At 41.2% G+C, this 14,688-nt stretch overlaps 1 long non-coding RNA gene across 1 annotated transcript in view; it reads right to left on the minus strand.

The window, feature by feature from the left end:
- The window catches only part of LOC141278404 (uncharacterized), a 222,857-nt gene that overhangs the window by 74,642 nt on the left and 133,527 nt on the right, over nucleotides 1–14,688 (minus strand). The gene's annotated exons all lie outside the window — the stretch shown is intronic.

The following is a 14,688-nucleotide window of genomic DNA, read 5'->3' on the forward strand; positions in this document are numbered from 1 at the left end:
TTCCCCTCCTGGTTGTTGTCGAGCCGAAAGACACAACCTACTCAAAAAGCTGGAGAAAGGAGGATTTATTACTTGCAGCAAGTAAGGAGAACACCAGGGATCTTTCCCAAAGAAGCATCTATCTCCCCAAACAGCAAAATCAGGGACGTTTTAAGCTAAGGGTACATGCATCTTCATGAAGGGTCCTGAGCAGAGGAAAATTCAGCCTAGAATTGAGACAAAGGTCAACAGAGTCCATGCTTTAGTTGACTGAAGTCACGAGGGTCAGAAAAGGTCAACATCATCATCCCTTAGGTTCTGCTTGATCTGGTGGTTGAGTACTCAAGGGGGCTTAAACTCTGCAAAACAGGTCAAGAAAGTGCTTCAGGTTAATCTTTGCCATTGAGACAGAACTGGGAGTCTTTACAAGTGGTTGTTATCTTTGCTCTTGTTACTTCTCTTGCATAATAACAGTCCTTTGTTTCTGCATTCTTTTGTTCCCTTAAGATCATTAATTACTGAGACCTGTTCAAGGGCAAGCATTATGGTCAGGCTTAGATCACAAGATTGCTTAAGCCGAAAATGGCTTCTCTTATGTCAAGAAAACCATGCTGTTTCTCTTCCTCAAGGGCGGGCCCAGGGGTGGGGGTACCCTATCTGCTTACAAAATGAATTGAACCTGATTAAGTCACTGTTACCTTAGCCTTTGTTACAGCATTAGAAGCAATCTTATATCACCCAGTGCCTTCTCCTAGTAATTCCTCTTCCCACCGCTCTGTTCCATTCTACTCACAGATCCTGCTAACGTTTTTAAAATTTCCCTTCCTTTCATACTGGTTTAGATGTGACTCCCTTCCACCAATGCCCACCACCACCTAAGGTTTTATTCTGTTACTCCTCTTGTGTAATTCCATATAATAATATTCAATTCACTGTATCAATTTTTTTTTTTTTTTTTTTTTTTTTTTTGCTTTCTTAGCTATCTTCCTCACTACAGTATAACTCCTTGAGGCAGTAGGGACTATCTCTTTTTTATCATGGGTTGCTAGTGATTACTGCCAGGCATGTAATAAGCACTGAATACATAGATGTTAAAAGGAAGAAAAAGCCCATTTTTGGACCTAATCTACATTTCTCAGATGGCTTTCCTTAGACACTGCTTCACTCGTAAAATGTTTCTACTGCATTGACCTGAAGCATTGCAGTATAACAGGATTAGAAGGTATATAGGGTGTATTAGGTAAGTCTATAGCTGAACCTTAGTTTTGTATGCAGGCCATGATAATCACTTATTTTTCGAAAAAGAAACAACTCAATGAATGCAGAGATAAGAACATGGTGTTTAGGAAAAAGCCTAAGGACCTTCAGAAGACCTGGGGGTGCATCTCAGTGCTATCACCTACTAGTCTTGGGTAAATCATCAATGATTATAGTAACATCATTACCTGATAGAAACCAGTGTTCTCTCTTACACAGGTCACAGAGTTTCTCTCTGAGGCCAGCAAGATGAAGAGGAGATCTGAGAAATGTCACACTTCTAGGAAGTTTTTAAAAAGTGGGAGAAATTTAGGAAAACTGTTTAGCACTTTGTTTTTGTTTCATACTCTCTTTGTTTATTTTTTGAACATATTTGCTTTAGAAATAATATGATAAAAAATCTGAAGGGAAAAACGGACTACTAAATTATTAAATTGCATTATGAGCACATTCATTTATTCCCCTTAGATTGATGGGGGGGAAAAAACCTGTTTCCACTCTCAGCTTTATTCTCAATTATATTTTACACTGAATTTAGGCTCTTCAATCACTATGTTAAAACTAACAGAAAGTACTTTGAGGTCTATATATTTTCTTACTGGCTTCTATAAAAATGTTGTTTAAACAAATAACCTGTTTTGTATCAGAAAAAGAAGTTTGTTTGGCAAGTAAAATCATAATGAAGAAAAAACTCCAAGTCTTTCTAGGAGAAAAAATTAAATAAATGGTTTGAAAGAAAAGCTAATATGTTCGTTAAGAGTCACATTGCATCAAAGTGAAAAATTCCTGTTTCCGCAAACAACTATAGTGAATATATATAAAATGCAAATTAGGCAGAAGTTTTTCATTAATTTTGATCCAAAACTGTGCAAAATACACGAGTCTTTTTTTTTTTTTCTTAGCCCACAAAGGCTGCTCTCCAGTTTTATTAAGTTCCTAAATCTCGGCTGCTTCCCTCCACCCTTTGCGCCAATTCATTCCTTCACCAGAGCCGTGCCTTGTGCCGGATGCAGGAATCAAACCAGGTCCCTACCATTGCCAAGCCCACAGGCGAGAAGGAAAGAGAAACTCCTAAAGCGAGCAAATGGCTGTAATCGAGGTTTCTTTCCAGTGTTCTAAGGGGCGAATGGGTAGGGGACGACTAATTGTCTGAGACTTAGTGGTGGGTGTATGTGTGGGCGGGGGAGGGAGTCATTCATGCAGCGCTTTCCCGTATAAAGCATGGCCACGGGAGAGGGAGCGGACTGTTGGTGCACTCCTAAGGACTGTGCGTATCTGGGGGAGGCGGCAGGATCCAGGGCCTGGAGGGCCTTGAACGCCCGGCCACGAGACCGGGGTTCCAGCTATTGGCGAAAGTAACCCGGAGAAGCTTCTGCCCAGGAGTGAGGCTTCGGCCCGGCCAAGTCACCTTGCAGGAGGGTAGCAACACAAAAGCAGAAGGACTCCCGCCCGGGCGGACTGGAAAAACCCCGGTAGTTGAGGGCGGAAGTAACCGCAAGCCCGTGACAGAACTGCGGAAGAACCCAAGATGAGTCTTCATTTGTTGAAATTTGTTCATTATTTTGAAAGTAAAAACTGCCATCAAATGGATTTTCCTGATTAAACCAGTACCTGATTCATTGTATCAGTGTTTGTTTTGGTATCATGTAGATAAGGAATTTCAGGAAAGGATTTAAAATCTGAAAGAGTCATTACGGTCTACTCAGAAAAATTTCCGGCTTGAGTATAAATTTAGGACCAGAGCTAGAAGGGCCCTGGCATCTCCTGTGGGAACATATGAACAGTTCTGGCTTCTGTCAATGAAAGCACAAATGAAGTAGGTTGTATAAACATGCTGAGCAACTGAAAGGGGGGTTGCCCTAAACTAGAAATAGCATACCAGTTTTACTGAATATCCCAAAAAGGACAGACAACATTAAATGCCTCTAATTAGCGAGGGTTAATATTACAATTAGAAAAAAAGTTATTTTATTCTGAGAGGTACCACTCAAACAAGGCATCTATAAAGTGATTCCAAAATGATTTTATAAGCAGTGGCAGAAGGGTATATTGAAAACGCACAACCCAGACTGGGATTTGAACCCACTGTCTTTTGAGATCACACACCTGGTCTCAGGACTTAATGAAGTTCAGGTTCTTTATGTCTCATCGCTGAAAGAATCAGTGAGAAACAAAGTGATAGGTAAGAAGTGGATTTATTCAGAGAGATACACATTCCAGAATGTGGTCCATCTCAGAAGGCAAGAATGGCTTTAGGAGAAACACATCCACAGAGTGTGGGTCATCTCAGAGGGCAAGAGGCCCTGAAATACGGTGCGGTTAGTTTTTATGGGCTGGGTAATTTCATAGGCTAATGAGTGGGAGGATTATTCCAACTATTTTGGAGAGGGGTCAGAGATTTCCAGGAATTGGGCCACTGATCACTTTTTGGCCTTTTATGGTTGGCCTTGGAACTGTGATGGTGCTGATGGGTGTTTCATTTAGCATGCTAATGCATTACATTGAGCGTATAATGAGGCTCAAGGTCTACTGGAAGTCAGATCTTCTGCTGTCTTGGATCTAGTTGGTTTTAACCAGTTTTTGTTGTGTCCTCAATGGCTATGTCATTCTTTTAAAGGTTGTGCCCTGCCCCCTTCCCTCCTGTTTCAATATGAGTTCACAATCAGAAAAATTATTGAAAATAACTGCAGCCAAGTTCAGAGACCTGGAATCACAGCTCTGGGAAGTAGTAGGTATGACTATTGTTCATTGGCCTAGACTATATTTAGATTGTGCCACGATTTTAATACCTCTATGTTGCTAAGAAATAGAGAAAGTATGGAAGAAAGTTTTGCTGAACCATAAAACCAAACTGGGCAAGCGGATAAAAGAATTGTAGAAGCTCGGTTGAAAAAAAGACATTGACTCAAAAGAAGCTTGCTTAGAGTTTTATCCTTGGAATGGCTACAGAGGAAAGGAAGGAAAGAAGGGTGAGGGGTTTGATGGTGCAGGCTTTGAGAGATTGGGGCTTCAGTCTGTTCTAGGGAAGAATGGTAATTAAGACCTTTCCAAATCTGTGACTCTTAAATGGTATGATACTGAAAAAAAAATCTAATATAATTTGCTTGGACTATTCCTTGAACTTATTGCTTAAAATTTTGTAAGCTGATAGGGTAGGGGGAGCTCCAGAGAAAGAGAACAAGGGGTGGCTGTCTTGACATAAGAGAAGCCATTTTTGGCCTAAGCCATTTTGTGATCTAAGCCTGACCACAATGCTTGCCCTTGAACAGGTCTCAGTGATTAATGATCTTAAGGGAACAAAAGAATGCAGGAACAAAGGACTGTTATTGGGCAAGAAAAGTAACAATAGCAAAGATAATAAACCACTTGTAAAGACTCCCAGTTCTGTCTCAATGGCAAAAATTAGCCTGAAGCACTGGTTTTTTTAAAATAAATTTATTTATTTATTTTGGCTGCGTTGGGTCTTCGTTGCTGCGAGTGGGCTTTCTCTAGCTGTGGAGCCGGGGCTACTCTTCATTGTGGTACGCGGGCTTCTCATTGCAGTGACTTCTCTTGTTGTGGAGCACAGGCTCTAGGCGCGCGGCCTTCAGTTGTGGCACGCGGGCTCAATAGTTGTGGCTCGTGGCCTCCAGAGCGCAGGCTCCGTAGTTGTGGTGCACGGGCTTAGTTGCTCCGTGGCATGTGGGATCTTCCCGGCCCAGGGCTCAAACCCGGGTCCCCTGCATTAGCAGGCGGATTCTTAACCACTGCGCCACCAGGGAAGTCCCCAGTGTTAAATTCTTAATATGTATGCCAGCCCTCTGCTAGACCTGCGGCAATTCTATGCTGAATTCTCCTTTGCTTAAACCCCTTCATGAAGATGAATGTACCCTTAGCTTAAAACGTCGCCGATTTTGCTGTTTGGGGAGACACTGCTTTGGGAAAGAGCCCCAGTGTTCTCCTTACTTGCTGCAAGTAATAAAGCCTTCCTTCTCCAACTCTTTGAGTAGGTTGTGTCTTCCGGCTCAATACCCGCCAAGAGGCAAACCCAGTTTTTGGGTAACACTGACTATAAAAAACCCAGTTATGAATTATTCTGAGTACTATAAATTTAAAACAAAATATCCCACATGATTTTATTGTCCATGTTTTCATTTGTGCTTATGATCATGTTGTTACAATGTGGAACTATTTTACTTATCACTGGCTTTATCAGATAGAAGGTTCAGAGAGTCAGGACCACCAGGGATCTATCCATTTGTCTGTCTGGGTATCTATCTATCTACCTACCTATGGGATTTTCTACAGTGATTTGAACTTACATAACTGTGGAAGCTGATAAAGAAGCAGTCTCAATTAAGTCTGTTATCTTTCTGTGTGATGCTGGAGCTTAAAATCCATGAGACAGGCAGGCAGGAAGAGAAAACGGATGTAAAGTCAGGGAGACCAAGAATAAGCTAGAACCCATAAGCACAAGGTGGAACCTGCAAGGATGGACTGAAACTGGTGTCAGTTCTTGTTGCCTCTGTCCTTAGAGGTGTGGGTGTCCTGCAGTAGTCGGGGCTTCTCCATGGAGCTAAACAAAAACACCTCTCCCAGGAGTCAGAGAAGCTGTTGGAGGATCCAGGGGAAGGTGGAGGAGTTGCAGCCTCAGCCACTGAGTGAGGTGAGCCAGCTGATAAATGATAATGTGTGGGAGCTACAAAATAATTGCTGGGTTTCCCTGGTGGCGCAGTGGTTGAGAGTTCGCCTGCCGCTGCAGGGGACACGGGTTCGTGCCCCGGTCTGGGAAGATCCCACGTGCTGCGGAGCGGCTGGACCCGTGAGCCATGGCCGCTGAGCCTGCGCGTCCGGAGCCTGTGCTCCACAACGGGAGAGGCCACAACAGTGAGAGGCCCACATACCGCAAAAAAAAAAAAAATTTCTGCTTCACTTCTTTTTTTTTTTAAATTAATTAATTAATTAACTAATTTTTGGCTGCATTGCGGTGCATGGATTTAGATGCTGCACGGCATGTGGGATCCTCCCAGACCAGGGCTCAAACCCGTGTCCCCTGCATTGGCAGGCAGATTCTTAACAACTGAGCCACCAGGGAAGTCCCTGCTGCTTCAATTCTGCCCTCCAAATCTTGCACAAGAATATCTCTTGTGGCTTACTCTAACCAGAAACATACAAGGAAGGTCATTCTGAGAAACAGATTTCAGGCTAGCCAGCTTGACACATTGCAAAGTCTCACACAAGCCTACGCAAATTAAATTATAAATGATGTGTGTATGCCAAATGACATCACAGCCTGGTTTATAAATAGAAACACAACTTATTAAATATTTTCTGTGTTCTATTCTTTGGGCATTAAGTCATTGAATTATCACAACTCAATGCTGTAGGGGCTATTTTTTCCCCATTTTCCAGACGTGGAAACTGAATCAAAAATAGTTAAGTAACTCATGTAAGGCCATAGAGCCAATAAAAGCAGGATTTAAACCACCCAGACAGTCTAGCTGTATAGCCTCTGCCCTTACCTGCTACCCCTCTGCACCTTCCAAGAGACAATGTAGGAAAGCTCTGGCAGAATTGAGTCAAAAGGGGACACAATGTAGTCTAAGCCTGATAAGTGCAAAAGGACTTGGGCCATAGCAGTCAGCAGGGATTTCCTGCTGTGAGCAGCACAACACTGTTCACCTGATTAAATTGATGATTTAAATTTTGCTTGAATTTGCTTTTTACAGATTTCTATCTGCATGTATAATTTTTTTTGTTTTGCTGCAAGTAATTAATAGCAATACAGCTCTTAAATAGTGAACAGCTTAACTCATCTGGGGACCAGCTGAACTGTTTCTGATAGGGAAAGGGGATGTATGAGGAACCAACAACTCTTAGAACATCATTATTAATGAGGGGCTTCCCTGGTGGCGCAGTGGTTGAGAATCTGCCTGCCAATGCAGGGGACATGGGTTCGAGCCCTGGTCTGAGAGGATCCCACATGCCGCGGAGCAACTAGGTCCGTGAGCCACAACTACTGAGCCTGCCTGTCTGGAGCCTGTGCTCCGCAACAAGAGAGGCCGCAATAGTGAGAGGCCCGCGCACCGCGATGAAGAGTGGCCCCCGCTCACCGCAACTAGAGAAAGCCCTCGCACAGAAACGAAGACCCAACACAGCAAAAATAAATAAATGAATTAATAAACTCCTACCCCCAACATCTATAATTAATTAATTAAAGAATAAACAAGTGCATTAACTATAAATGAATGAAGCATTAGTTAAGGCCATAGAGAAATGTTTTTTAAAAACCCTCAATCCCTACTAAATGAGAGATGCTTTTGCCAGATATATTAAGTTCTTGAATTAAATGTACATGCAGTTTTCCTCATCCATTTGCAAAACGGCAGATTTTCACAGTAAAATGCTTCCTCTTTGTCCCTGGAGGAAGATTTTTTTCAATGTCCCACATATGTTCTTGGAGGGAAAGGCAGTGGGAATCAAGGTACGTCAGGATGATTATGGCTGTCTGGCTGGAAGCTTTCTGAGACTGCCCTTGCACAATTCTGTGTGTAATTCAGCATGTAAAAATTGAAACGCATTTGGAGTTTTCTGTGACAATGGCTTTGTATTGCACAAGTCCCGTACTGCTTTCAATCACTCAACCACTTCCCCCTTGCATGGACGGCAGGCATTTCCTTTAGGGCATGCTATGCTCTGGGAAAGGCATCTTGTCTATAACACATGTCTCACCTGCCAAACACAGCAGAACCACACTTGGCACCGAGACCACTCCTCACAGATGTTCAGCGGCTCTCTCCCGAAAAGCTAATTTGTGTGAAATCCTGAAACTACAACTCTCTACTTCACATAAAGTGTATTTTCCCAAAAATGGTTCATGAAAAGCCTTGTCTGCAGATCGTCTGCTGGCCCCGGACCCAGAGCATCTCCTGGTCTGTGTTGGACTCTGACGGCCACACAACCACGGGTGCCACCAAGTCTAGGAATCTTCTCTCAACCTCTACTGAGTCCTCTGAGTCCCTATCGATTCCCCACAAAACTCTCCCAAACTTTTTAAATTCCCCTAAATTAAATCAGCTTTCTCTCCTTCTCACCAAACCCTGACAAGTCCCATCCGCTGTCCTCTATCTTATTTCAAACACTTTGGATGTACCCGTACTTTTTCAGCCTTTATTTTAGTCTCAAGGAACTAGTGAGCAGCTCAAATGCAATCCTTTCCTGACTCCACCAGGGAGTTAATTATTTTTCCCTCAATGCTTCCACAATGTGGTTTAGATTTTTTTTTCTTTTTTAATATTCATTTATTTATTTACTTATTTATTTGGCTGCGCGGGGTCTTAGTTGCAGCACACGGGCTCTTCAGTTGCGCATGCAGGATCTAGTTCCCTAACTAGGGATCGAACCCAGGCCCCCTGAATTAGGGGCATGGAGTCTTAACCACTGGACCACCAGGGGAGTCCCCTAGACTTCTTTTTCTTTCATGTTCTGCTTTTATTTCTTATTTTTTAATGACACTAGGTACTACTATGGCCTCTTGGGGTTTTGTTTTTGTTTTTGTTTTTTTTATTTTTGGCTATGTCGGGTCTTTGTTGCTGTGCACACGCTTTCTGTAGTTGTGGCGAGTGGGGGCTACTCTTCATTGTGGTGTGTGGCCTCTCATTGTGGTGGCTTCTATTGTTGTGGAGCACGGGTTCTAGGTGCGCGGGCTTCAGTAGTTGTGGCTCGTGGGCTCTAGAACGCAGGCTCAGTAGTTGTGGTGCACAGGATTAGTTGCTCCGTGGCATGTGGGAACTTCCCAGACTAGGGCTCGAACCTGTGTCCCCTGCATTGGCAGGCAGATTCTTAACCACTGCGCCACCAGGGAAGCCCTATGGCCTCTTGTAAAAGATCAAAGCTGTGGATTCCAGTTCTACCTCCTCCTCTAACCATGTGACATTGTTCAAGTCACCTGATCTTTCTGGTACTCAGTTTTCTCATCTGCAATGGGTTAATAATAATCATGATAAAATATAACAATAGTTTTAATAAGATCTAGCATATACAGTGCTTCCTATGTGCCAGGAACTCTTTTAAGAGTGAACATACATTAATTTTTTAATAATGCAGAAGCATGATTAAATCATTTTTAGCAAATCCATACCATAGAGTATTAGGTAGCCATTAAAAATAATGAGGTATAATAACATTAAACTATGTCAATGATATAATATTAAGTGGAAAATATTTGTCTCTCACACTTTAAAAATATATTCAGACACATATATGGTTTGAATTTTTAAAAACATGTGTTTATACATCTGTATAGTTTAAATTTTTCAATGAACATTTTAAAAACAAAAGAAATAGAAAAACTTGACTAAAAATAAAATATGATTTTAACAAATATACTGGAACTGGCAATTTAAGTATATTAATGTTACCACTCATGAAAGTAGAAACTGCTATGTATTATTCCTATTCCAATCACAATTTTTTAAATATTTTGATATATACCTTGAAGAACTGCCAACTAAACAGGATTGCGGTTTTCTGAATATCCCCAGTGAGAGTATAGATTTCTAATTTGGGGATGTTTGATATTTTTTAACAGAAAATGATTATTTGCCATCATGCCTGATGAATAAAGTTGCTAATCAGGGTGGGTAATGTTGATTTTAGTCCAAACTATCCCAGACTTCTCTCATTCCAAGCCCTGTCATTTTTAAAAGATGTCATAGGGGCAACAGTTCACTCCTTTGACAGGATGTGGAGCCCCCAAAATGTTTCCAGAATCTATTTCAAAATAAGAAGCTTAATTATGTTTTGTAGGAAGAAATCTGCACACATCAAAATTATGCTGCTCAGGTTCCATTCTTTTAGTTAGCTGCCAATTGGAACCAATCTCTAAAACTTTTCAATAATTTCATCAGTCCTAGAAGTTACTAGATAAATGCCTTATTAATCATGTTAGAATTTTTTTAATCTTCTTTGTATAATACACTTCTGTCATTACTTCATCTCTATAAGAAATTTTTTTAATAAATTTGTTTATTTTATTATTTTTGGCTGTGTTGAGTCTTTGTTGCTTCACATGGGCTTGCACGGGCTTCTCACTGCGGTGGCTTCTCTTGTTGCAGATCATGGGCTCTAGGCGCACAGGCTTCAGTAGTTGTGGCACGCGGACCCAGCAGCCGTGGCGCACAGGCTTAGTTGCTCCATGGCATGTGGAATCTTCCCGGACCAGGGCTTGAACCCGTGTCCCCTGCATTGGCAGGCAGATTCTTAACCACTGTGCCACCAGGGAAGTCCCTATAGATAACTTTTTTTTTAACATCTTTATTGGAGTATAATTGCTTTACAGTGGTATGTTAGTTTCTGCTTTATAACAAAGTGAATCAGCTATACAAATACATATATCCCCATATCTCTTCCCTCTTGCATCTCCCTCCTTCCCAGCCTCCCTATCTCACCCCTCTAGGTGGTCACAAAGCACCGAGCTGATCTCCCCGACCTATAGGTAACTTTTGAATGTAAAATATCTCACTTACATACTTTACAACTTATTCTTGATTTGAAATGAAAAAAACTCTTTGAGTTTTGCCTGTAATTACTACCATCACAGTGAGTAGCAAATCTTAAAAATGCTGTTCCTTCAAGCTGAAATCCAATGCAGCAACTTCCTGCTCCACCTCCAACAAGTAACTGGCTCTGCACTGTGGCTTGTCTACATCTCTTTTATTCAGTAAAAGAGGGGAACTTCTCCTGCCCAAGATAAATGCCTCAGCCCACTCTCAGAAACTTGCTCCACCATTTACATTAATTCATCTTTCTCATCAGCCCCTCTTTTCACCCAGATTTTGCCCCTCAGCATTTAAACAAGTCAAGTCTCTCCCACAGAGACTTGAGAGAGAGAAGGAGACAGAAAGAGAGACAAAGAGACAAACATGGAGAGAGAGAGAGAGAACACTGATCTCTAGGTCTCCTTCTGTCTTCTGAACAATCATTGGACTCCTTCTTTAAACCAACCTTAGTACTCTGTTAAATTATTCACTCTCACATTCTTCTCAAGCCATAGCGGTTAGGGTTTTTTCCCAATCACTCCAATGAAAGTATTAGTGATGGTCACTAATGACCATCCATTGTCCAAACCCAAGGGAGAATTTTCAGGCATTGTACTTGAATTCCTTGGCATTGTACATTTCGCCACTCTTCATCACTTCTTCCTTGAAACGTTTAGTTTGCCTTCTGTGAAATCACACTCTTCCTGTTCTCTTTCTACCTCCTGTTCCTTTTTTTGTGTATTTTGGAGACTCATTTAAAACTTGATGCTCCCCAGAATTCCATCACGGGTCCCTCTCTCTTCTCCATCTGTACACTTATCCTTATCATCTCTTCTTTGTTCAAGGCCTCAAATAGTACTTCTGCCTGCTGCCATCCTAACCTTTGAGCCTAAACTGAGCTTTGTCCACAAGTGTCAGTCTGAACTCATCACGTGGCTCCACAAACTCTCTTATCCTCTGTGCTCCCTTTTTGGCAAATGGCACCACCCAGTTGCACAAATAAAAAACATGGAGTCCTCCTAGGACGTTTCTCTCTTCCTTATTTCCCACATTCATTGATCTTCAAGCCCCGCCAACTCTATTTATTAAATGCGTCTTCAAGTATTCATTTCGGGCTTTTCCACTTCTTATCTAGATTCCTATCATAGACTCACTGCACTTCTCCCTTTAGTTTCATCTCTTCCGGTACAACCTCCCCAATGCCATCAAAATAAAGGTCTAATACACAAATCAGTAACTCCAGATAAAACCCAAACCTAAGGCTTTAGGTAATCTGGCTCCTGCCTGCCTTCCCAGTCTTACCTTCTCTGAACTCCACAGGCATATCCCGAGATCTGGCCACACTCAACAACTGCAGTTTTGTAAACATGTCATAATGCTCTTTTCCCACACCTTCCCATTATTTTCCCTCTCCCTCTTTTCTTCTCAGCATTGCTAATTATTACTTCTTCTTGGAAAACTTCTCAGTTTCACTTCTATCAAGGTTTATCAGGGCTTCCCTGGCGGTCCAGTGGTTAAGACTCTGTGCTTCCAGTGCAGGGGGCGCAGGTTGGATGCCTGGTGGGGAACTAAGATCCCACATGCTGTGTGGCGCAGCCAAAAAAAAAAAAAAAAGACTTATCTTATCTGAACTTTTAATAAATTTGCCGAGAATTGAAATAAGTGAGCTTCCCTTGGGGATCTGTAGATCTTTGTCTCTCTTATTACATTTATAATACCAGGACTCTTGCTCACCTGTTCTGAAACTAAACCCAAATCAGATTTACAAATAGGTAAGGGATTACCAAAGTGAATGTATTAAGTAAAAGCTAGTGGAAAGCCCACGAAGCGAATTTTAAAGAATAGCTGAATACAGTGGCTTAACCAATGTCCTCAGGAGTCTGTGTATTTTTTCCATCTTTCTCTTTATTTTTCTCTATATTGGCCTTATTCTCAGACAGGCTGTCACTACATGGTAGCAAAGAAGGCTGTCAGCTTCTTTCTTGAAATTTCTGTCAAAAATCCTAGGATGAAAAAAAAAAAGAAATCCTAGGATGGTTTCTCATTGACCTAACTGTGGCCACATGTCTGTTTTACTGAATAATTGCTTTGGTTAGGACAATGAGATAACTTGACGGGCCAGGCCTAGGCCACAGGCCCACCGTAGGTGCTGGGGTAGTGGGTAGGGTCATAAACTGTGAATGGGAGAAATGATTCCTCCAAATAGATGCTGGACATAGAAGGGTACATATGTCTACTGCAACCCTTCTCATACTATAATAATACAGTGTGTTTGTCTGCCTACTCACCGATTTGTGAGCCCTTTCAGGGTAGGTATAGATTATATTTTCACATATGTAACCCAAACACAAAGTATACCACATATCAGTGTTCTTGTGAGAACTTCATGAAATAATGTATTTAAAGCCTTTAAAGTATTCAGCCATAAAAAAGAATGAAATCTTGTCATTTGCGACAACATGGATGGAAGTTTAGGGCATTATGCTAAGTGAAACAAGTAAGAGAGAAAGATAAATACCATAGACCTCACTTATACATAGAATCTATAAAATAAACAACAACAAATAACAAAACAAAACAAAATAAAAGCCAAGCTCATAGCTATGTACAGAGAGCAAACTGGTAGATGTCAGAGGTGGGGGAGTGGACAAAATGGGTGAAGGGGGTCAAAAGCTACAAACTTCCAGTTATAAAATAAATAAGACACCAGAATGTAATGTACAGCACGGTGACTATGGTTAACAATATTGTATTTTATATACTTGAAAGTTGCTAAGAGAATAAATAGTTTTTTATACTTTTTAAAATTCTTTTCCATTATGGTTTATCATAGGATATTGAATATAGTTCCCTGTGTGTAGGACCTCGTTGTCTATCCATCCTAGATATATACTAGTTTGCATCTGCTAATCCCAACTCCCAACCCTTCCCTCCCCTACCTGCCCTCCCCCTTGGCAACCACAAGCCTGTTCTCCATGAGACTCTTTCTGTTTCATAGATAGGTTCATTTGTGTCATATTTTAGATTCCACATATAAGTGATATCACGGTATTTGTCTTTCTCTTTCTGACTTATTTCAGTTAGTATGATAATCTCTAGTTGTATCCATGCTGCTGCAAATGGCATTATTTTGTGTTTTTTTATGGCTGAGTAGTATTCCATTGTATATATGTACCATATCTTCTTTTATCCATTCATCTGCCAATGGACATTCCATGTCTTGGCTATTGTGAATAGTGCTGCTATGAACATAGGGGTGCAGGTATCTTTTTTTCAAATTAATTAATTTATTTATTTGGCTGCATCGGGTCTTAGCTGTGGCACTCGGGATCTTTGTTGCGTCATGCGGGATCTTTCATTGCAGCACACAGGCTCTTTGTTGCAACACCTGGGCTTCTCTCTAGTTGTGGAACGCAGGCTCCAGAGTGCATGGGCTCAGTAGTTGCAGTGCCTTGGGCTCTCTAGTTGTGGCACAAGGGCTCTAGATCTAGCTCGCAGGCTTAGTTGCCCTGCAGTATGTGGGATCTTAGTTCCCCAACCAGGGATCAAACCTGCCTCCCCTGCAATGGAAGGTGGATTCTTAACCACTGGACCACCAGGGAAGTCCCACTAAGAGAATAAATATTAGAAGTCCTCATCACAAGAAAAAAAATTGTAACTATATATGGTAATAGATATTGACCAGACTTATCGTGGTGATCATTTTGCAGTATATACAAATATCCAATCATTATTTTGTACACCTGAATCGTATATATAGTTGTATACCAATTATATCTCAATAAAGCATTTATCACAAAGTCAGATATATAATAATAAATATTAGCTATCATTATTGGTATGATTTCATATACAGAGTGAAGAAGGTAGTATGAAATAAGCTTTATTTGTACAGTCAATATACTGAAAAGGCTCATATGCACGATTTTTTTTT

This window comes from Tursiops truncatus, chromosome 1 (assembly GCF_011762595.2).
Source record: "Tursiops truncatus isolate mTurTru1 chromosome 1, mTurTru1.mat.Y, whole genome shotgun sequence".
NCBI classification, from domain to species: domain Eukaryota; kingdom Metazoa; phylum Chordata; class Mammalia; order Artiodactyla; family Delphinidae; genus Tursiops; species Tursiops truncatus.